At 37.2% G+C, this 25,478-nt stretch overlaps 1 long non-coding RNA gene across 1 annotated transcript in view; it reads right to left on the minus strand.

The window, feature by feature from the left end:
• LOC132372618 (uncharacterized) overlaps nt 1-17,888 on the minus strand; it is a 59,484-nt gene extending 41,596 nt beyond the window's left edge. Inside the window, exon 1 of the long non-coding RNA XR_009505213.1 lies at nt 17,822-17,888. This is a non-coding gene — a long non-coding RNA (uncharacterized LOC132372618). The remainder of the gene's footprint in view (nt 1-17,821) is intronic.
• Nucleotides 17,889-25,478: the final 7,590 nt, after the last annotated feature.

Here is a 25,478-nt window from a genome sequence, read left to right on the forward strand (position 1 = left end):
GAAATGGAAGGTTTCTAACTGGAAGAGATTTTGGTAGTGTATGCACAATTTAAATTCAAGACAAAGAAAATCAGGGGATTTTATATTTCATCAACACCAATAAAACTTTTCTTGATCCTACCAGCAAGAATTAATATCTTCTGTAGACTTTATGGCACTTTATTTGTACCACTATAATTGCAGTGTTTTTAATATTGGCATTTATCTATAGCTTGATCACTCTCAGAGACCCCCAAATAAGCTTTGTTCATCTTCCTGTTGCCTATAGGAAGGCAACATCTTGAATATAGTTGGGGCAGGCATAAATGAAATTAAAAATTGAGTAAAATGCTTGGTTTCGAGCATGAACTTGCATGTTCAAATAATATATTATTTCTGGTACAGAAGAGCAAGTTACCATAATTCAAAAAGCGCCATGTACCACAATGTTCACTGCAGCACTATTTACAATAGCCAGGACATGGAAGCAACCTAAGTGTTCATCGACAGATGAATGGATAAAGAAGATGTGGCACATATATACAATGGAATATTACTCAGCCATAAAAAGAAATGAAATTGAGTTATTTGTAGTGAGGTGGATGGACTTAGAGTCTGTCATACAGAGTGAAATAAGTCAGAAAAAGAAAAATAAATACTGTATGCTAACACATATATATGGAATCTAAAAAAAAAATAATAAAAAAGGTTCTGAAGAACCTAGGAGCAGGACAGGAATAAAGATGCAGATGTAGAGAATGGACTTGAGGACACCGGGAGGGGGAAGGGTAAGCTGGGACGAAGTGAGAGAGTGGCACTGACATATATACACTACCAAATGCAAAATAGATACCTAGTGGGAAGCAGCTGCATAGCACAGGTGCGACGACCTAGAGGGCTGGGATAGGGAAGGTGGGAGGGAGACGCAAGAGGGAGGGGGTATGGGGATATATGTATACGTATAGCTGATTCACTTTGTTACTCAGCAGAAACTAACACAACATTGTAAAGCAATTATACTCCAATAAAGATGTTAAAAAAAAAGTTATGTCTAATTGATTACATTGTTTTTCAAAAAAAAAAAAAAAGAGCAAGTTACTAACTTACGTAATTGTATTCTGCCAATAACAAGCTTACTTAAGAAAACTTGACTTGCAATTCATAGTACTGGCTGGAAATTTATGGCACATTCTGCACTACCAGATGTGTAAAAGTGCCATCAGGTGGTAATTTATTCAAACTACAGACACAATTCCTGACATCCTGAAGTCTTGATGATTCAGTGCTAGGTATCTTAGGTTTTCTTACCTTCTCCCTCCCTCCCTCCCTCGCTCCCTCCCTCCCTCCCTCCCTCCTTATTATAAACTGCTACTGACAACAAGTATAAATTCTAGAAAAAAAGAAAAACAGATTGAGGTGTTGCAACAAAAGTTGACTCACAAAAAATCGTTCCATGGGATTTGTATAGATACTCAACATAGACTGAGACTCGCCTCCACACTGTGAGACCCAGTAATAGTACCATTACTAATGTAATGGTACCTCTTTCTTTGGCCTGAATTCAAACACAGTATGAAATCTAGAGATGATTTCCTCATCTCTGTTACCAATGAAATAGTATGTGGGCTATTTAAAATACATAATAGGGGCTTCCCTGGTGGCACAGTGGTTAAGAATCCGCCTGCCAACGCAGGGGACACAGGTTCAATCCTTGGTCCGGGAAGATCCCACATGCCGCGGAGCAACTGAGCCCGTGCGCCACAACTACTGAGCCTGTGCTCTAGAGCCTGCGAGCCACAACTACTGAGCCCGCGTCCCACAACTACTGAAGCCCGTGCGCCTAGAGCCCATGCTCCGCAACAAGAGAAGCCACCACAATGAGAAGCCTGTGCACCGCAACAAAGAGCAGCCCCTGCTCGCCACAACTAGAGAAAGCCCGCACGCAGCAACGAAGACCCAATGCAGCCAAAAATACACAAACAAATAAATAAATAAATAAATTTATTTTAAAAAATAAAATAAAATACATAATAGTCTTCATCTTGGTAAACTATAATTAAGTAACAAATGTGCAGAATCATCTTATTCTCCAGTTAATTTTATGTGTGTATTGCTTATCTAGAATAACCAAAACTAATGTTAACAAGCATTTCTTTAACAACTAAGAGAAATGGGAGACAGTGAAAATAGCACTGTGTTGGAGATCCAGAAACTTGCCAATTCTGGTGCTACTCTACCGGCGACTCCCTATATAGCCTCAATATGTTGCTTAGTTATGTTATTTTCCATCTCCATAGAGGAAACATTTGTTTTCACAGTTTTTAAAAACTATTTTTAATCTGCTCTATTGAGATAAAATCAAAATTCACCAATTTTAGCTGCATGAACCTGTGTTTTGACAAATGTATATAGTCTTTTAACAACCATCACAGTCAAGATATATATAACATTTCCATCACCCCCGAAAAGTTCTCTTGTGCCTCTTTGCAGTAAAACTGCTCTCAGCTTCTAGCAGCCTACTTTCCATCATTATAGTTTTGCTTTTCTAGAATTTTGTATAAATTAAATCAATCAGTATGTTGTCTAATATGTCTGGTTCCTTTCAACAGCATAATTATGTTGAGATTCATTAAGATTCATTTTTAAAAGACTATCACAGCCCACACTAAATTCAGGCACCTTTGTAGGAGATCAACTGATCATATATTTTAGAGTCTGTTTCTGGACTCTCTTCTGTTCCATGGACATATATGCCTATCTTTAAGCCCATACTATGCTATTCTGATAACTATCACCCAAGTGAGTCTCGATATCAGGTGTAAGTCCTCCAATTTTGCTCATCTTTTGGATTTTTTTCACTCTTATAAGTACTTTGAATTCCCATATACATTTTAGAGTTAGCTTTTCAATTTGGCAAACAAGCCTGCTGAGATTTTCTATGGGACTATAGTCTATGGGACTATATTGAATATACAGGGGAGAACTGAGATCCTAACAATATTGAGTCCTCTGATCCATGAATATTGTGTATCTCCATGTGTTGAGCTGTTCAGTTTCTCTCAGCAATATTTTGTAGTTTTCAGTGTACAAGCATTGCACATTTTTGGTTAAATTTTCCCCAAATTAATTCTCTCCCTCTCTCTCTTTTTTTTTTTTGCTATAGTAAATGGTATTTTCGAAAATTCGATTTTGTAGTCTGTAGAGCTTTTATTTAATTTTTATGCATTAAACTTGTGTCTGTGACCTTGCTGACCTCCCTTATTAGTTCCATCAGCTACTTTTTTAGATTCCTAAGGATTTTTTTTTTAACATAGCTAATTATGTAGTCCGTAAAAAAGAGTCAGTTTTATATTTTCCCATACAATTTGTAAGCTATTCAGTTATGAGTGTGAGACAGAGATCAGGAAACTTTTCCCCCCATAGGTAAATCCAATTGACTCAGTACTATTTTTGAAAAGGTTTTTTTTTCCCTTTGCAGTGCATTGCCACTTTTGTCATCATCAGGTGACTGTGTGTGTGTGTGTGTATGTATACATGTATGTACATACATATATATCTCTCAGGATTTTGTGCTACAATTTTTTCTTAGAATTTTTTTTTGCATTTATGTTCTTGAGAAATATTTGTTCATAATTTTGTTTTTTGTAATGTTCTTATCAAGTTGTTATATTTAGGCTATGCTGCTCTCAAAAGAGTTCAGCTACACTAAGTCCTTACTTGGTTTCCTTTCTTAGTTTTTTTTCTTGGATATGTTAACTGCTTTGAAATGTATTAGTTTCCGTCTTTTGGGAAATGTTTCCTCTGTAAATCTCTTTTTCTTGTTTCTTTTGTTGCTCTCTAGGTGTTCTGTACAACCATAATCCTAGGGCTTTCTTCTGATCTCCGTCTTGGAATTCCCTTTGTTATTTTTTTCTGGGCTAGATTCCCTGGGTCCTTGAGATTGGGAATGACATATACAAACTACTATATATAAAATAGATAACTAATAAGGACCTATTGTATAGCACAGGGAACTCTACTCATTACTCTATAATGGCCTATATGGGAGAAGAATCTACCGAAGAGTGGATATATGTATATGTATAACAGATTCACTTTGCTGTACAGCAGAAACTAACACAACATTTTAAATCAACTATACTCCAATAAAATTTTTTTAAAAAGAAATAATAAAATTAATTTTAAGGAAAAGTGCAAAAAAAAAAAACCTTGCATTTTTTGAAAGACATCAAAAAGAAAATGAAAAGAAAAGCTACAGAATGGGAGATAACATTTTCAATATATATAACTGATAAAGGACTTATAATCTGAATAGAGAACTTCTGCAAATAAGAAAAATAAAATTAAATAGGATAATGGAAGAAAAATTGTGAGCACTCATAAAAAAATAGAAAATCCAAATGAACGTTAAATCTCCTTAACTTTCTAGAAAACATTAAGTTGAAACTAAAATGAGATACCAATTTCTGCGCATATACCCTATGCTGGAAAAAATTAAAAACTCTGAATATACCAAGTATTTTTAAAAATATGGAACAACTGGACTTCTCATTCACTGTTGGTGGGTGTGTAAATTGGTGCAAATATTTTGAAATATTGGCAATATCTTCCATTAAATTTAAACATATACATGCCTCACAACTCAGAAATTCTAATTCTGGTATATACCCTAGGGAAATATGATTATATATGTCCCAGAAGATAGGCACAAGAATATGTATGTCAGCATTGACTGGTAACAGCAACAAACTGGAAACACAAATATCCATTAACAGTAGAATGGATAAATAAACTTGTGGTAAAATTTCAATCAAATTAATAATATAAATCAAAAAAATAAACAAACTAAAGCAACACACAATAATGGGGATGGAATTAGCCAATATAATGTTAAATGAAAGTAGAAATTCTCAAAACAATGGGCAATGGATATATAGAAGTGGGACTTCAGGGGTGCTGTTAGTGTTTATATCCCAACTTGTTTGATTATTCTATGAATGTCCACTTAACAATTACTCATTATACTGTACATTTAAAAGTATTTTTCTTTATGTATGCAATGTTTTACATTTTTATGTTTATAAACATTTTTAAATGAAAAGAATTCATGTTATACATGTCTTTATAAAAGCACATACTGACAATAACATTATTAAACTTGACACAATAAATAATAAACTTCAAGATTTCATAACAAATATATTGTGTCTAAGAATTTAGGTCTTCTGCTATTTGTCATAATATTCAATGCTTTTTAGGACAGTACACTGCCTTCTCATGATTTAAGTGATAGTAAATTTAAAACAAAATTTCTTTTTTGACCTGCACATTTTAAAAGTTAAAGCCAACAGAGTTGGTGAAACTCCAAATATATGAATAATAGTTTGTGATATCTTTTCAAGTCTCAATTACAATTGATTTAGTTTATTTATTATGATAAAAATACTCATTATTATTATTTCATAAGTATAAGTTAAAAAGGATAAATTATCCATTAGGGAAAGAATGTTTTCTATAACTCTATTTTTAAAAATGGGACAGATTAATCCTATTAGTCTGAGAGGTCACTATGTAATATTGGCCATGCATTCTAGAATACTTTGTGTTTTGTTGGCATAGATGATTAGGAATGTACATAGAGACATCTTTACAGGTCTGTTCAGTCAAAAGCAAGTAATTTTTTTTCTCAGAATTGACTGAAATGATTAGTGATCTACATGCTTTGAGATTTTGTAGTTCATTTGTGCTTTTGGGGAAAGATGAGAAGTATGGCAGGAAAAAACACAAACTTTGGAATCATGTAGAACTGTGGTTCTGGGCAAGTTACTTCATTTTTCTGAGACTCAATTTCCTTATCTATAAAAAGGGGGATAATATTAGGGACTTTTCAGGTTTCTTGTGGGCATTTACACTGAAAAAGTAATTTATGACATATGATAAACACACAATAAATGTCAGTTACCCACTTTCCAGTCAGGATCTTTTCCAACCCTTTGACTGCATATCTAATTTAAATGGAAAATTTTCTATTTAAAATTTAGTATATTTGCATCATATAAAAATCTTTCACCCAACTAATTTTGGAAATGCTAGAAATAGAAAATAATATTAAAAAGAAACAATGTTACAGTCAGGCATTTTTACAAATACATGCATATATGATAAACTTCAACTTGTATCCAATTCAATGGCATATATTGATTACCATTTCCTTTCTTCAAGCTATTTAGGAAAAAGGCAAAAATCTATCTTGAGGAAAATCTGATGATCCTCAATCATTCTAAGGCCAACAGTGATATGTAGTAAAAAAAAAAAAAAAAAAGACTGGACTAAAAATCAGACAAGGTGGTTTCTAATATTATGAATTCCACTAACTAGTTATGTAAATTTGTACAGTTCATGTGTCTTCTCTGAGTATCAGATTTCTTAAATCTAAAATGAGGCTAACAATATCTGCCTTGCCTCTTTTACAAGATTCTTGTAAGGATCTAAAGAGAAAAGAGGGGACTTCTCTGGTGGTCCAGTGGTACAGAATCCACCTTACAATGCAAAGGACGCGGGTTCGACCTCTGGTCAGGGAACTAAGATCCCACATGCTGTGGGGCAACTAAGCCCATGCGCCGCAACTACTGAGCTCGCGTGCCTCAACTAGAGAGCCTGCACACCACAGCTACAGAGCCCACACGCCCTGGAGCCTGTGCGCCATAACTAGAGAAGAGGAAAAAAACCCACATGCCGCAGCTAGAGAGAAGGCAGCACGCTGCAACAAAGAGCCTGCACACTGCAAAGAAAAATTCCGCATGCCTCAACGAAGATCCCACGTGCTGTAACTAAGACCCAACGCAGCCAAAAATAAATAAAATAAATAAATAAATAATAAAAAATAGAGAAAAGAGTGAAAAATGACATCTAATTAGGAACGTACATACCTTTGATTTAATTAAAAAATAAAAGATATCTGGTAATATTGGACAAGAGAAAAAAACGGAGCATTCACTTTAAATATCAAATAAATTTCCTTCTGAAAAGTCTCTTCTAAAACACAGAAAGGATTTTAAAATATAAATAAATAACCTACACTTTACATCAGCAAACCTTACAGATTTCAGAGTAGAAAATGGAGCCAAGCCCTGGGCAATTCGCAAAGTCCTCTGAAACACAGTGTTTCATCTACAAAATAAAAGGGTTAGAATAAAAATTTCTCCAAAGTTCTTTCCAACTTAAGTTTTCTTATGATTTCATTTAAGGAAGAGCTTTAGTAATTGGAAAATGACCTGACACTTTACATCAGCATAAAAAAATCTCTTTGTGAACCAGAAGGCAGGATAAAATAAGTGAGTGAAAGAGAACCTGAAATATTAGACTAGTTTAATCAGAATTAGCAATGTTAACGGTTGCAAATCCACAAAACATCTGTGCAATGTTTCTCTCTAAATGAAACAATCTAGGTGAAAGCATTTTGGAAACCATAAGATGCTATGCAAATGTAAAGTATTATTGACATCATCATCTTCTTTACTTGAGCCCATTTCAGCTGCACCAGTCACCCAGGATGGGCATGGAGGGGAGGAAGGAAGAGTAAAGAGGAAGAGGATTTGCTTTTCTTGTGTTCTAGTTTCCCCTTGTTCCCTGAGCATGTATGTCTGTGATATAATACAAGCATTTTTCCCCCAAACATTAAAAGGTAGTTACTTCCTAATACATAAATAGACAAATAGACAGTCAGGTCTTTTTGTGTGTTTAGGCTAAAGATATAGTTACTTTAATTTATCATTTCTTGATTTGAGACATTTTTAAACAAAGCAGGTGTTAGGGTATGTATTTTACCACTGTATCCAGTATTTTCCATATACTAGCTTATTTCTTTTCTAAAATAAGCTATCATTTGAATAATTGGAAAGTGCTTTAAAATAAGAATTGCTAGTTATGAGTCACTGCAATGATGTTAGACAGCTTGACAGTGTTATTTGCATTTGGCCGTGAGAGAAACCGAGGGGATTGAGACAGAGGTAGAGCAAGAACTAGACCTCCCAGGCTGTCTGCAGAATGCCAAACCTCTGGGAAAGAGTAATAGAATCGTAATTTGGAAGATGCCTGAAGATGGACAAACCTAGCTGCCTAGGCACCTAAAAATCCTCAGCAGATAAATCTGTGTCTTCATGACCTGGCTCAAGGGCTTATTGGAAGTTGACTGTTTAAATTAAATGTTAATTTGCAAGAACGTTTTGGGAAATCATTGTGACCAATTACGAACGAGATCATTAAGAAGGAAAGCTGGGCTTAGCATTTGCTTGAAGTATTTTCATCAGAACTCATCTCCCTCCTAAAAGGATGATTGTTAAACAGTGCATCTTGGCCTGGGGATTGGGGTGGAGGTGGAGATTGGAGAGAATCTTGCTTTCCTTTTTTTTTTCTTCTCTAATTTCTAGCTATTATAGACATGGCTAAGCCATTAGTCAAACTCCCTCATGGTAAAAGAGGGATAATGTCAACATTAAAAGCTCCAGAGCAAATAAATAACGTATTTATTTCCCTAAAGTTTTCCTAAAATTACCTGCTCAGCTCAGCTCAGGATAGAGGACTTGCAGCTTGAAATACAAGTCTTTTTCAAACTCAATTTGAGAATCTCTCATGTATCCTCTGATAATTATAAAAGGAAATCAACGGGTGCCATTCAAACGTGCATAATTAAACAGTAATGTTCAGAGCTACTGTGGCCTGGAGAGGCTTGAATGGCATTACCCAGCAAGTGCCATAGTCTGACCCAAATGGGAGAAGGAAGATTAAATTGCTGAGTGGGGGAGGGAGGCTGCTTTCAGTTTTAACTACAATCCAGAAAACTCTCTTCCTGCTATAAGAACATTAATCCTTCACAAACGAGAAGAGATAACAACCAGTTATATGGTAGCATAGAGCATTACACAGTGATTCCTGGGGTAAACAAAAAAAATCTAAGAAACATCAGTGATCAGGACTTTGAAGCAAGAGGTGGACATTCCAACAAAGACTATATAAGAAGAAAAGAGTGAATCGGGGAAGCTAAGAAGTGGACCCAGACTGAATCAAGATAATACATAATACTATCAGAACCCCCTGTATTGTTATGATGGTTTATTGTGCTCCAACTTTACGTATATAGTAGGGTAAAAAAATAATTAATTGTTATCTTAAGAGTGAACTAAAGTTACTCTTAGGGAGGGAACTGCCTTTGGTAAGAAAAAAACATGGTAACTCATCTTGGGTGTAGAAGGTGAAGCTTTGCAAACATTTGGAAGCAAACAGCAAAGCAGAGTCAAACTGCTCTGCCCAAGAAGTTTAGGAATTTATGACCCTGCAAACAGTGAGTGGGTAAAGGAAAGGCTTTTAGAGCAGAGGCAGAGAAGGCTAAACTGCATGGTGGGAAACTACAATGAAAAGGGTCCAGTGAGAAACCCTGCAGTGATGCAAGGGAGATCACCAGGAGCCTTTTAAGAACAGAGATGCTAATAATTAATTCTAAGTTGTTTAAGGTTTTCCAGGCTCTGTTATCCCGAACTTTTAATACAGGGATGGGAAGCAGGGTCTAACAGGGAGCAACGCAGTGCAAAACAGTGGAAGCAGGAACTCAGAGCCAGGGGGATTGGATGAAATGTAAATACTTTCTCCCCAGCCTTCCAGCACCCCGAAGAATCTCTGGAGAGATGACGGCAGCTTCCACCTCAAGCATCTGAGTCTCTCTTCTCTGCACAGCAAGTGTGGAGAAAACGCTCCTGGGGTGCTCTCGACCATGGGGGCAGGTTAAGAGTGGGGGTGGGTGGATCATCCCGAGAGAAAATTTTCAAGTGTGTTTCACATTGTTTCTGAAGGAGTCCCCTGTGGGACTGAGCCCTGTTTGTCCAAAGTGGTAATATGCTCATGATCATACTCTTCGGATTTTCTACGTTTCTGGTCTCACTTTCCCCACTCCTATACTTGTATTTCCTGCCATCACCTCTCAGGGATTACCTGCACCCGAGTTCTTAACTCAGCTTCTGCTTTGGAAGAAAACCAAACTTAGACACCCTCCCACCCTTGTCCCTGACCACACTATTCTAATCCTAGAGGTAGTCACTTATACCAGTTCCTCACCATCCAAAAGTATCCTTTGCACAGTCAAGCATTTAAGTATTATGTATGTGTGTACATTTAGATAGATAGATATATATATATCAATATATATATATATAACATACGCTTTTAACAATTTTCAATTATCCAAAATAGAGAGAAAAAAATCCATACCCTACACAACAGTCTAAGACAGCAAATTCTCTTTTATAAAAAGGTACATCTGAACTTGAAAGAGAATAAATCTTATCATACCGTTAGTCACATTTAAAATCAGGCGTAATGCGTGCCACGTAGTCTCAATTGTGTTGCCAAGGAGTGTTCGAGGGCTCACCGTTCACTAGTGGCTTGCCGGCCACTCTACTCATCTTCCATCCGTGCCTTCATATTTTGTTGCACACACATACGCGAAATATGTAGCACACAGGACTTCCTACCAAAATTGTTCTTATATTTGAGGTAATCATTTCAAATAGTTCAAATATTTATTGTCAAAGACTGAAATTTTACATAAAATTGTCTTAAAACCAAGAAGTTTAACAAAATTGGATTTTAATGGTGCTACGTCTTAAAAGTTATTTTAACATTCAAATGGTCTGTTCGCTGTGCTGGCTATCCACGTGCCAAACCAGAAAAAATTAAATTAGTTCTTTGTAGCTTACTATTCCTTCTGTTAGGACATGTGGTTTTCTCCAACATATGAATGCAACATTTACTATAACACTCAATACTTCTTATTGTTAAATTGGAAGAGATTGGTTTCTTCTGAAGCTAAATTGATCTTACTACTGCTTGCCTAAAGATAAATTTTTCCAAAGGTTTATACTATGATATGCTGTGATGACTTATAAACACACACACACACACACACTCATGCATACTGTTTTATATGTACCATGGGAATTCAAAATGGAATGGGTATCACTAGCAATGCAAGGATAACAACTAGTGGATTTATCTTTTGTCATTAAGTTTTATAGAAACTATTTACATTCAGTACAATTATATTCAGATGCTTGAGCATCATAGGAACTACTTTTTTCAACTTATAATGAGTCAACATATTTTAAAGGGGGATGTTCAAATTCAGCTATGTTTCCATGGTTTCTTTGCTTCTTTGAGTTCTTGTGAAATACTTTTGTATTTTCAGATGTATCTTCACGTGATTTTTAAATGCCAAGCATACATGAAATAATAGCTGCGTTCAGAAACAAATATTAGGACCTCATTTTAATGTCCTGCCTATTAACAGGCAAATGTTTCAAACTATGTATCATTTTTCCATCCAGATATGCTTTTTGGCCAGTTCCCTACTTAGCAATTTTAGGGGCATCCTTTCTTCACCACCCCACTAATATATGCTGTGCACTGATTTCATCTTCGCCTTCCTTATCAAAACTTGCTCTTGGGAAATGTATCTGGATCTAATTCACTCTTCTATGTAACTTAGTGATATCATTTGTTTCTTGGAAAATTGGGATCCATGGGGGGAAAATTTCTTTTTTGAACATAAAAAGTTTGGAAGGTTGGGGGAAATTTTAAATATATTTATAATTTTTATTGAATAGTCTCAAGATGGTTTTATAACATGAAATGTTTTTATTTTTCTCTAGTCACTTTTTTCAGTCATGTTCTGTCCAGTGTCAGCTCCTTACTCCTTATGGACATCTTGGAAATGTGCCATACCTTCCACTAGAAGTCCAGGTCTGTTTAAGCCTCTCATCTCATATGGGCTTAAATGACATTTGCTAATCTTCCTACCCACTCTTTTTCCTTCTCCCCAGTAGACCAGGCTTGTGGGTGAAAGATCTGCAGTGGGGTGAAAGAATGGTCTGATTCTGGTTACTCCTTCCCTTCTGTATTTCAACATTCAGTTCCTCCGATTTGGGAGGTCGAAAGGAGAAATAGGAGAGGCAAAGATCTTCTGGAGTAATTGGTCACCTGCTCGTGGTGGGGAGGCAACCAAGGTCTTAGTCAGGCTCAGGTCTGGAATCTCTGCTCTGCTGATATAACAGTCTCCATAGAGATTCTGTGCATGGCTCTCTTGGGAAGGATTTCAACTTTCTCTCAGCTTCCTCAGCCCCTGGGGCCCTCAAAGAGGGGCCGCCTGGTCTCCCTTTAGTCTCTCAATTAGTCTATGTGCCAGTGTCCCTCGTCCCTACCCCCCACCGCAGAGTGGTGCATCTCCTGACCTCCTCCCTGGGAGTCTTGGGAACTGGAGTGGGGGACTCTCTCCTCTTCTAAGGTACACCACATCACCATCTGTTACTGCCTCTCTGCTGCCAAGTATTCCGCCAAGTCTTCTCCTTTGTAGAAAATACACTGGCCGTAAAAAGGAACAATTTTTACGTATACCCACAAACTTCAGGGAATGTGCCTCACATTCTCCCAGGAACTCCCCTACCATGCTCTGCGCTGGTCCAATAGCACCAACAGGGTAGGACTGCAGTGAGACATAAGATTCTTCTCTCCCGTCTTAGATCACCTCTCACTGCACTTACAGAGCTCCATAGACCCCTCCCATAATGTCTTTGGGGTGGACAGAACTCTCAGGGCACCCCCAAGATTCTTGCCCCTTGTGTACATGTTTTGTGTAATGCTCTCTTCTTGAGTGGGTAGAACCTGTGAACACGATGGGATATTACTCCTTGAATGGGTTATTAATGAGTTGACTTCAAGTTCATCAAAAGAGAGGTATCTGGGTGGACCTGATCTAATCAGATCAGCACTTAAAAGAAACTGGGCCTTCCCTCCCCGAAGGCAGAGAGATCGGAAGTGTGAGAGAGCCAAGGGCAGGGACCACATGGTATGGGCCTGAGAATGGCCTCTAGAAGCTGAAAGTAGTTCTAGGACGAGAACAGGTAAGCCAGTGGGGACCTCAATCCTACAAGCATACAGAAATGAATTGTGCGGACTTTCTGAGGAAGCTTGAAAGCAAACCTTTCCCTAGTTGAACCTCTAGATGAGGACACAGTCTGGCTGACACCTTGATTTTAATCTCATGAGACTCTGAGCGGAGGACTCAGCTAACCTGTACCCAGGGAAACTGTTAGATAATAAATTCATGTTGTTTGAAGCCATTAAGTTTGTGGCCATTAAGCCATTTGTTATGCAGTAATAGAAAACTAGTATACCCTCTCTCTTCCCTGTCTGTTCCTCTTATTTCATCTTAAGGTGGGCGTCAGTGCTGGCATGATATCTAGGAGGTAGCAGGGCCAGTTAACAATCTCACAGCAAGCCTAGAAATATCTGGTTTAATTTCTTGATGACTCTCTTCAGAATGGAGAAATGTGGGATTATTGATACTTCTTTATCCTTAGGTAGGATCCTTACAATCCCAGAGCATCAAAATATTAAATATATACAAATGTCTTGTTATATATGAACGACTGGATATTTTAGTAGCTTTCTTATACTGTCCAGTTCTAACTAGAACGTTTGTGTGTGTGTGTGTGTGTGTCTGTGTGTGTGTGTGTGTGTGAAAGAGAGAGCGGGAGTGGGGTTTGGCTTATTCACAAAATTAATACATGATAAATATCTTTTCCATTACAAAGTACCATACCTTCAGGCATTAAAATGTTGCAGCATTCATTCAACCTTTGTTGAGAAACCCCTGTGTCCAGTCTTTGAATTTGCCCTTAAATATCTATAACTGGTGACAAATTGAGCCTCAAGTAGCTGAAACTCAAGGCATCTATTCATTCAACAAATATATATTGAGCGTCCAGGAGATAAAACCTGGATAAGGGATAGACCTCATCTTCTAGGAGTTTAGCATACTGGAGATGGTCAAATACATAAACAAATATTCCAAATACAACGACAGATGTGGGCACACCATCAGCGTCTGGCAGCGTAAGGATTACTTTGTAGGGGACTGTGTCTAAGCCAGGCAGGGTATGCAAAATTCTGTGTATGTGCATTTATGAGAAAAGAGTCCATTACTTTATATTTTTCTAACAAATCCATGTCCAGGTTTACAAAGGAGAGTGCCCTAAGCAGAGAGAATAAGATATGCAGAGACAAAGAGATGACAATATATTGCCTGGTCCAGTACAGGTTGACATAATTACCTCACAGGGTATGTACAGGGCATTCTGGCGATTTTTTACTGTTACTGCTCTGGGAGAAGTTCATAAATATGTAAAAACAATAAAATCCTGAGATGAGAGCCAAGCAAAAGATTTTCTAAGCACGGTTTTCTTTTTTTCCTTTTTTCTTTCTTTTGGCCACGCTGCACGGCTTGCAGGATCTTAGTTCCCTGACCAGGGCTTGAACCTGGGCCCTGGCAGTAAAAACACTGCCAGGGAAGTCCTGCAAGGTTTTCTAAGTTTAGAATGAGCAGTATCACATGGGCAAAAAGACCACTCACTTTCAGACAAGCAAGAGACAAATAAAAGCAGCTTTCCTAGTACAAATTTTGCTCCATCGAACCAGGTTTTAACCATTAGAATCTTCTTTTGATGTGTCACTTTATCTTAATTTTAATTTCATTAAATTTTGAAAACTGGACTGGTGCCCAACTTGAAAGATAATTTGTTACCTTTTCATATTTTCATTTTTTATTTGTTGATTGGATGCAAATTTTTATTGCAGAAAATAAAGGAATCTGAAACAGGAGAGGTCAAGAGGGAGAGATTCAGTCTGTTCAAACGTGTTACAAGTGTTTTGTAACATACTTGCAGAGCCCCAAACTGCATTACTGGACCAAGTCTCTGAAGACAAATGGCATTCTACAGCAAGGTAAATTTCCACCATTCACTCCAAAAGGTGCTGCTTGTTTTACAATCCTGATGTTATAGCAATGTTATCATTAGTGATAGTTTTGTATTCTATTCCAATTACTACTTTCTAGATTCAAGTCATTTGTAATAGCATGATTTTGTCTAATGAAACAGCAGTTGAAAAATTTTAAAGTTCCTCTGCTTTATTTCTAAGCCCCTTCTTCGCTTATAGTAGATATATTCCTAAGAGCCCAGTGAAATAATCTAATATCACATATATTTCTATATCAACAGCTTTCCTATTGCATAAAAACATTTGATTTCATTGGAAACAAAGACCAAAAAGCAATGTGAGCACCTTATGTTAGATATTTGATTTATCATCCTTAAAATACTGTAATTATATAATTATAAAATTATATACTATAATTATAATCAAAGAAGTTATAATTAAATAGTATAATTATATTATTAAATTACAAATTATAATTTATTATATATTATAGAATATGCATATTATGCATAATATTATGCATATTAATACATCAATATTATAATGAAAATTCCTAAAATTATTAACCTTTTCAGAGATTATTTTCTTTTAATAGTGATCACAGCTTCAAAATGAAGTTAATAAATATGGAATATGAGGCATGAACCAACTTTTTAAAAAAATCAGCCTTCTTAAAGCCCTTGAAATATCCTCACTCATGTGATGCCTACTCCATGGGTGGATAAGACTATCTGCATGATCAACAGGCCAGTTTCCCGAACCTTCCCAAGTAAGTGTCTGCTGCTCGTCTGCATGATCGATCAGAGAAATTCCATAAACCACGTGACTTTATATATATTTGCATGTAGATCTGAAATGAGCAACCCCAGCACAGCGCTCAGAAATGCCCCATAGCTACATAACCAGGATTTTCAAAGTCATGGCTCATCTCACTAGTCTGATTCTATTTCATCAAGTTTCCAGGCCTGATTAGGACCTAACTGTGACACTACTGTTTCCTCCCAACCATCCCATTCTCACATTACAGGAGCGCTTTGATAGGGCTGCTCTGATTCTAACGTTGTTCCCCATTCTAATATCTCATTTACTCATGTAAAGAATTCACTGATCTGGGTCAATATTATGTCAGATCTCGACCTTCTTCCACACCTCAATCTCAAGACAGTTCCCTTTCCTGTGGAGAATACTGACCTTGCTGTCCGTTGGAATAAACAGTGGTGGTACAATGTTGGGCTAATTTTATACATTTCATGAAATGCCTTCTACTGGCTAGAGATTTTGTTGTTCATGGACTTAAATATCAGTGTACAGAGACATTTATCCCTTTCTCTTTCCTAAATTTTGTGCTTTTTGAACCAGAAAAACTCCTAGATATAGCCTGTGAAGAAAAATTCGAATCACCAAGCCAGCCAGTTTTTATTTGCAGTATTCTGTAACTCAGAGGCCCCTGCTGTGCACCTCTCAGAATACTGCTGATCTCTATTTGAGAGGAAAGGTTGTTAATGTTTTTGTGTGGAGTGTCCCAAAGCACTTATTTTTATGGAAGGAGTGAGCCACACAAAGTTACTGTATTGCAGAGTTATTGTGACGATCTCATAAGATAATATATACAAAGTGCTTAACACCGTGCATGGTGTGTAGCAGGTGCTCAATAAATAGATGCTGACTAATTAAGTCTTAGCCGGGTTGGCCAGGCAAAGGTCTGTCTCATGATGTCTGTTTCCTCTGTGACAAGCTAAGGGTATCTTAGTTCTTCATCACAGGAAGACTTCAGTATATTTTGCACACTGGTCACTCTTTCCTTATATTCAGTTTTTAAAAGCTATCGAGATACAACTGATGTACAATAAACTGCACATAAAGTATAGAATTCGTTTAATTTTAACATATGTATATACCTGTGAAACCATCTCCACAGTCAAGATTATGAAAAATTCATTATCTCCAAAATTATCTCTTGCCCCTTGGTAATCCACCCCTTTCTACCCTGCCTCCTTCCCTCAGTAATCATTGATCTGCTTTATGTCCCTATAAGTAATAGTTTACATTTTTTTAAGACATTTACATGAATGGTCTCTAGACGCAGAGGGCCTCAGTCCTACAAATGAAAGGAACTAAATTCTACCAAAAATTGCAGGAGCTTGGAAGAGGACCCAAGCCTCAGATGGGATTGTAACCCTGGGCAACACCTTCATTATAGCCTGTGAGACACTGAGGAGAGAACCCAGCGATGCTGTGCTCAGATGTCTGACCTACAGAAGCTCCGAGATAATAAATGTGTATTGTTTTAGGCTGCTAAGTTTCTGGTAGTTTGTTATGCAGCTATAGAAAACTAGTGCACCGCCACAACAGGAACTCTAGTCAGGCTACCATTTCTGAATATTTTAAACTGTTCCATTATGTTCTAATGAGAAGTTTTCCACCAAAGGGTCTAATACCATTGTTATGGTAGCCTTCCTCAACTGCAGCTAAAAATGTTAACTGCAAATTCCATTGACAATGGCATCGGTCTGCCAAGATACTGCAGCTGCCTTTTTATTGTTCACAGGCTCTCTCCAGTGCATTTGATCATTCTGATGACTGATCATATCTCTGCATATGTTAGTCAAAGAGAGATGAACTGGAAAGCATTTTTTTTGAAGGTTGGCACTAGGACTAAAAGAATGATGGGTGTCAGAACTCTTTCTTTGAATCTCCTTTTCCTCTTTTGTTCCCTCACTCTTAGATCCAAATGAAGTTGAAAATACAACGCAAAGCCAAAAAGCGTCCATAAGATACACTTGACAGTTCTGACTGACATTTCCCACTGCAGGTGAATTCGGTATTTCTACATGCCTGCTCTTCTGGGAGAGCAAGGCCATGAATACCTGCTCTCAGGCTGGTCTAGAGAAAAATGTTCTAAGATTGTGTCACTGGTGTACATACTGCTAGAATGCAGCCATTCTGATAGTTTCACATATACATTTTAAAATTCTGTACAATGTTTTGATGACAGGAAGAGACTTTAGACACAACTGACCTGAGTTCTACACCTGCATCTCCCAGTTCCTTGCCATTCACTTCTGTGTAAGTCAGCTAACTGCTCTGAGCACCAGAGTATTTATCTGTAAAAGAGAGATGAGATATACCATCAAATGTAATTGTGAAGTTCAAGTGAGATCATGTATGGCATGAATTTAATGATGACTGGCATAGGGCTATTAATGTTATTAATATTAATGTATTAATATATAAATATATTAATAGTGAAGAGTCTCAGACTAATTTTAAAACTTGCATATTAGTAAACTCATGTTAATAAGTACCATTTATTAACCACCTATCTATTATAAGCAAAGTTTAGAGCAAGAGAAAGGGGAAATTCTAGGTTAGAGTAGTATTTCTCAATCATAGCTCCTTTTTTAAAGAAAAATGTTCGGGTGTACCTGTTTGTTAATGTGAACAATTTTTATTTTAACACCACACACACACACACACACACACCTGTACCATTTCTTATGAAGTGTATTACAGATGATAGATTTATTGATTTGTTCATTCCACATGACCACAATAATAATAATTACGATTTGACTGTTAGGCACCATCCTATGCAATTTTAATGTCATCCCATTTAACCATCTACAGCCCTAGTAAGTTCAATTATTATCCCTAACTGTCCAATTAGAAATACAGGGGAAAAAAGCTCAGGAAAAAGAACAGAGTTAGAGATATATATTGAGAACTGATAGTTAAAATTAAGATCATGAATATGAAACTTGAAGAGTTAAGAAAACTGACATCTGCTCCGCCACATATAAGGGATTTACTAAGACGTATATACCAGAGCACGGTTTGAACCACAGTCTCTCTGACCCCAGGATTGTACACTTTCCAATACTTTGTATTAAAATTGAATCAGAAGTCAGGTCTGGTTTTATTCATAGTGGAATTAATAAGCTCCAGTGTTTGAACACCACCATTTAATCCATGCTGTGAAAAATCTGAAACAGTCTAAAGAATAGTTGGGACACCTAATGTATGCCCTTGTTAGGTCTAGGGGGAAATTACCACTGCAGTCAAGGAGATGTGAATCTAGATTTAGATGCTCTGTTCTTTTTATCTGTGTGGATTCAGTGAAAGACCATTGTAGAAAGCAAAGACAAGAAGAGGGCTGTTTCTAGAAAGCAAGTCTAGAAAGGAAGATTAAAAAAATAAATGCTTATTTGGGAGACACTCCTTTGGTTTCCGTAGTTTCCAACATTTTTGTTCACAGATGTCCTATTAGTTTCGTGGTCTATGGAAATGTTATAAAATCTTCAAGACCAAGAAATGCATGTTGATCTTTCCAGGAGGTTAATTACTTTGCCAAACAAAATAGAAGTTCTTCAAAAATACTCTGCCACTTTGGAACCCATGAGCGCCAATTAAGTTCATGCTTGTTTATTTCCTTCTAAGAAGGGAAAGGAGAGAACAGTTATTGAGTGATAAAACGAAAGTCACCCAATGTCTGTAAAGCAGATGAACAGCAATGCCAACATCATCCAAACATTCTTAGTTGGGTTCATGGCTGCTCAGTTAAAGATCTCATTTTCTAGCCTTCCTTACAGTGAGGTGTGGTCATGTGATTAAGTTCTGGCTAATGTAATAGAAGCATAAGTGATACAAAACTCTCAAGTCATGTGTTTAAGAGAAAGAAGGTACTTTCCCTCTCTTAGTTCCTGCTTTGCAGCAGCTATCACATAAGTGTGATGACTAAAGCTCAAGAAATCATCTTCAACCACAAAGTGAAAGTTGTCTCACAGCTGCCTTCCCTGCTCTGGACCGCTTTCATCTGGGCTACCATGGAAGACAGAAATAGGCTTATCTTGTTTAAACTACTGTTATTTTGGCATTCTGTAATAGCAACTGTGTCTATAGCCTAATTAATTTAGAATCTGATACTAGAATTGGAGTTGCCACAACAGAATCTAATACATGTGACCTTGACCTTAAGAGGTAGGCAGCGGGCAGATGGGACAGAGACATTAGAAGCTGGAAAGTCGGTGACTCTTACTATTTCTTGGAAATACGTTTAAGAAAACTGTTACCTCCGATGCCTTGGAAGACAGAACACATTCGAGCATGGCCTGTGAGTCTAGGAACTTGTTGGAAAAACTCAGAATGCTGGTGTATATTGGCTGCATTTTGAGACTTTTAGGAAAGACCTAGAAAAAACACCTAGAACATTTCTAGAACATTTGCGAGCGTAGATTGAACGGAATACATTTAAGGAAGTTTTTCTCTGCATGTAAACTTCAATCTAAATGGACAAAGAGTCCAGTAATTTAGAAACGTGGATCATTGAAAAAGTTCATTACTTCTACATCCAAAACTGAAACAGAGCTAAGAGGTGGTTCTAAAGATGAAGACTCAGCATGACCTAAGACTGTGCCTCCAGGCCCTCTCTCTCAAGCATCTCCCCATAAGTCAGTGAGTCCAGTTCACAAGCAATGATCTTGTTAATGTTAGAGGCTTCCCAATTAACCCTGTTGTTCTGGATACCCTCAAGCAGGCATTAATAACATGGGGAGAATGGGCAAAGGAACAAGTCCAGTTAATAAAAGGTCTTCAGATGTAAGTCTGACTAGAGAGTATCTTTGGCTACTTGTTTGTGAAATCTGCCTGAAGCCAACAGACTATAAGAATACTAAGATTTTGAGGAAAATATATTGCTAAAGAAGCCATACATATAGTGTGAAAAAGCCTGTGTTAGCTCAACCTATAAAGCAACCCCTGAGAATATTTCCCAAGAGCAACATATGGTCTCCTGCTTACCTAAAGTTACTATGGAGGATCACAGACACGGAAGAGTGTCCCAGAGGGCAAATCCAGGGACCACAGAGCACAGAGGAGGAAGAATTTCCTCAGAGAGAATAAGAGGTTTCCAAATGAACCAACCAAGGACTAACCAAGCTGCCAGACATGGAGGTTCTGCAATGTCCTCCTCAGCAAGATTTCATGATTGTTAAAAGCCAGTGACTGCCCTAGCGTTTCCCATTCTTCCCTGCTTTGACTGAGCATTTTTACTGTGGCTATCCTGTCCTTCCTCCATGATTTTTATTGAGTTTGGGTGCAGAACTCTCAAAGACAGGGCCAAGGGCTGGGCCATTCTTGACCTGGTCAAAGGGCCACACTGGCCATAACCTAGAAGGGTACAGACCATACTAAGGAGCCAATATGTCTGCTCTGGGCTGCGTGCTCTTAAAGAATTCCATGAGAGAGAAATAAATTTTATATTGTTTATACCACTGGTGTTCTGGGTCTTTGTTATAATAGCTATACCTATATCCTAACTCTGATGTCTTTAGGCAATATTTACCTAGATTTCACTGCCATACAATACTACACAAAGAAGGATCTGAATCTTTTCTCCTAAATCTTCATCCTCTTTATAAGATATCTCCATGGTATGTTTCTGCCATGACTGTGGATAACTGTATTCTTCCATCCAGCTGCTTACATGTATGGTTAACATCAACTACATGAATTTTCTTTTTGGCCTCTGCCTCTAATGTCGTTTTCTTACTGGTTAGGCCTGAACATTGTTGACAAAATGACAGGATTCCATTCAAGCTTGATCTAAACAACAATGACAAAATCAATATGTGTCTCAAAAAACAGTAAAAAAAAAAAACCATAATCCTGGGTGCTTCCTGTGGTTAGGATGCTTTTCTCACTTTTAAAACAATTTAAACACTTTTCTCTAAATATAATTTTTTCAGCACTTTGTTTAGTCTATTTATGAATGAATAGGCCAATGTATATACCTGTACTTAACACACTTCTTAGTATACATATGTTTCCAATTCCAAGCACTGGTCTTCATAGACAATGTGGATATTACAGTGTCAGAATGTCATATAATTTTTTTTTTAAATAAGAATTCGCTTTTTTTTTTTTAAGATGTTTTCTGGCTTTATTTATTTATTTATTTATTTTTGGCTGTGTTGGGTCTTCGTTTCTGTGTGAGGGCTTTCTCTAGTTGCGGCAAGTGGGGGCCACTCTTCATCGCGGTGTGCGGGCCTCTCACTATCGCGGCCTCTCTTGTTGCGGAGCACAGGCTCCAGACGTGCAGGCTCAGTAATTGTGGCTCACGGGGCCAGTTGCTCCGCGGCATGTGGGATCTTCCAAGACCAGGGCTCGAACCCGTGTCCCCTGCATTGGCAGGCAGATTCTCAACCACTGCGCCACCAGGGAAGCCCAGAATGTCATATAATTTAATTATCATCCTTTAGTGAAAATAAGTGGCACTTATTCATTTATACTTTCTTACCTAATGACTGCAGGGACCACATCCTGAAATCTTCAGACATCCATCTTCAAAAGTTTATTGATCCTAAAAGAGATAAAACCTATGGCCTTGGCTTCTCTGGATTTGAAGTAATTGAGGAAAGGGGAAGGTATTGTGTTCCTTCAACAGGTCAGACACTGTATCACATTCTTTTAATTTTCCTATTTAATAATCTAAACCACTTTTTGAGGTAAGCATAACAGGTAGGGAAGTCAGACTACAAACTGGAGAGTATAAGAAACACAAATTTCTAATTCATTCATAGCTAAACTTAATTTGTACTTTAGGCCCCCATTCTGTGAAGTGAAAGCAACTCAGTCTCATCCACGTTAAGGATTCTGACCTTGATTCTTCCCAGAGCTGGCATCTAAATCGGGAAGACTTTATGAGTGTCATGGTAAGAGGGACATATTAGGGAAGCATCTAATCCTCAGTTTTCATCTTACAGCCACTCTGATATTACCTAAGACAGATACTTTCTTCAGGCTCTAGATCTTTGTTATCCAATGTGGTATTGACCACATGAAATTGGCTGGTCAGAATTGAAATGGGTTATAAGTATGAAATACACACAGAATTTCAAAGACTTAGTACCCAAAAAAGCCCCTCGTTTATAATATGCAATTGACTGTATGTTGAAATGATAACATTTTGGATATATTTGGCTAAATAAAATATATTATTAAAATTAATTTCTCTTGTTTATTTTCACTTTTTAAATAAGGCTACTAAGAATTTTAAGATTGCATATGAAGACTGCACTATTTCTATTGTTCAGTGCTGCTTTGGTTAAGCAAAGTCATTTCCACTGTTACTTTGCAGACCAGTGGACCTACTGTTATGAGAAATTTAACTGAGTTTACTCTGACTCAATTCACACAGTATTGCTTAGATATTCTCAGATACAAAGTCTTACATAAGCCTATATCATTTTCTCTAAAAATTAAAATCATTTTCATTCGAGGGTCATCTATAAAGTTTTATTCAACAGGGCTCTGACAGACACTCATGAACTCATACTTTGTTACTTAAAAATGAAAATCCATGCTCTGTTCCTGACCATCAGGAAAACATCAATTTGTGTCACAAATGAATAAGGACTTCCCATAAATTAAAAAAAAAATGTTTGGGGATCTCTCTGAGAGGTGTACAAATGTGATACTATTACAAGATTAGTTGCTACTTGAACTATTTAATTTTCAAAGGGAAAAATTACTCAAAGTCTCTTAAGCAGGGCTTTGTAGAAGTTTATAAAATGCTTTAAATTGCTAGGCATACCTGACTCAAAAAGAAACCAAAATTGTGGTTAACAAAGTCACTAATTATTATTATTTTCATTATCATTATTATTACTATTATTTAAGAACACTTAAAATGAGATCTATCCTCTTAGGCAATTTTTACTGGTTAATAATGATGTACAATGCTGTATAATGCTGCACAGCTGATCTCCAGAACTTATTCATCTTGCACAAGTAAAATTTATACCCATTGAATAACAACTCCCCGTTTCCTCCTTCTCCCAGACGCTGGCAAACACTATTCTCCTCTCTGTTTCTTTGACTATTTTATATACTTCATATAAGTGGAAGCATGCAGGATTGGCCCTTCTGTGACTGATTTGTTTCACTTTCTCAAGTTGAATATGGAAATATTTCCTTTTGTAAGGCTGAATAATATTCATTGTATGTATACACCATATTTTCTTTATCCATTCATCTATCAGTGGGCTTTTAGGTTGTTTCCACATCTTGGCTACTGTAAATAATGATGCAATAAACATGAGAGTACAAGTATTTCTTCAAGAACCTAACTTCAATTATTTTGGATAAATACTCAGAAGTGGGATTGCTGTATCACATGTTATTTCTATTTTTAATTTTTTAAGGATTCACAAAAACCAACTCAACATTGATTAAAGACTTAAATGTAAGATCTGAAACCGAAAACTCCTAGAAGAAAACATAGGGGGAAAGAATCATGACATTAGACTTTGCAATGATTTCTGGATATGACCCTAAAAGCACAGATAACAAAAGCAAACAATAGATAAGTGGGACTACATCAAATTGAAATGTATCTGCACAGCCAAAGAAAACAATTAACAGAATGAAAAGGCAGCATATAAAAGGGGAGAAAATAATTACAAACCATGTATCTGATAAGGGGTTATATCCAAAACATGTAAGGAATTCCTTCAACTCAATAGCAAAAACAAACAAACAAACCAAAAAAAAGCAATTAAGAAATAGGCAAAGCACCTGAAAAGACATTTCTCCAAAGAAAACATACCAATGACCAACAGGTATATGGAAAGATGAACAAAGTCACTCTTCAGGAGGGCAAAACATCCTGACAGATCAGAAAGCAGAGGAGAGGAGAAAACAGAACCAAGAGAGAATAATTTAGTCACTCTCTTTTCTTTGCAGGAAAATCTTGGAGGCTTGGAAAAGATTTGGGGGAACATTTTTGTCTCTATCCTTTGAGTTAGAACTTGGAAATGGGAGAAAAGAAGATAGAGGCTGTTGAAAAAGCAATAATTAAGGTATTCCTCCCTGCCTGTTGCTATGACTTGAAAGCAGTCTCAGATAAAGAAAAGAGATAGCTGAGGTTTTAGAGAAAGCAGCTAGTTAGAGACGATGCTCGCAGCGAATGCACTGAAAGGAACAGGCACACGACTTCTAGCAGAGGCACCACATAATTGATCAGTAAGGAAAATGTGACCGCATTTTGATGAATTCAGATGATAGGGTAAGGCTTCACAGTAGTTCTCTAGCTGTCCAAAAGAAAGTCAAATTTGTTTACCTTCGCACAGTGATACTCTAATAACAAATAATTAGGAACAAGATATCTTATCCCCCGTTCTCCCCTCCTTTCATACAGACACAGGGTAGGACGGGACATCAGCTGGACAGGCAATGTCACGGTGAGGGTCGTTTTCCAAAGCAGTTAAAACAGAGAGGTTCCAAGGGCTGGTATAAAATACATCCAGGAGAGCACAAGTGCCAAGATCAAAAGAAGAAAAGCTGAACCGAACGTCAGATTCAACGGCAGCAATCACAAAATAGCATTCAGGAGAGAAGCCCAGATGTCCAGAAGCCAATGAAATATAGGAACAAAATCAGGAGTAAGGGGTAAGTGGGCACAAGGTAATATTCATCTAGCAAGTATAAAGCAACTACCTGTTATGTGCCAGGCAACATCACAGGTGCTGAAGACTCAACACTGAGCAATACATGGTGCTTGTCCTCAAGGAACTCATGGTCTAGTAGGGAAGGTAACAAATAAATAGGCCATTCCATACAGAGTAGTATGTCTTATGGGAGCACACAAGCATGGTATTATCTAATTCAGTCTGGGGAGT

The sequence above is a fragment of the Balaenoptera ricei genome, chromosome 10 (assembly GCF_028023285.1).
Source record: "Balaenoptera ricei isolate mBalRic1 chromosome 10, mBalRic1.hap2, whole genome shotgun sequence".
NCBI lineage: Eukaryota > Metazoa > Chordata > Mammalia > Artiodactyla > Balaenopteridae > Balaenoptera > Balaenoptera ricei.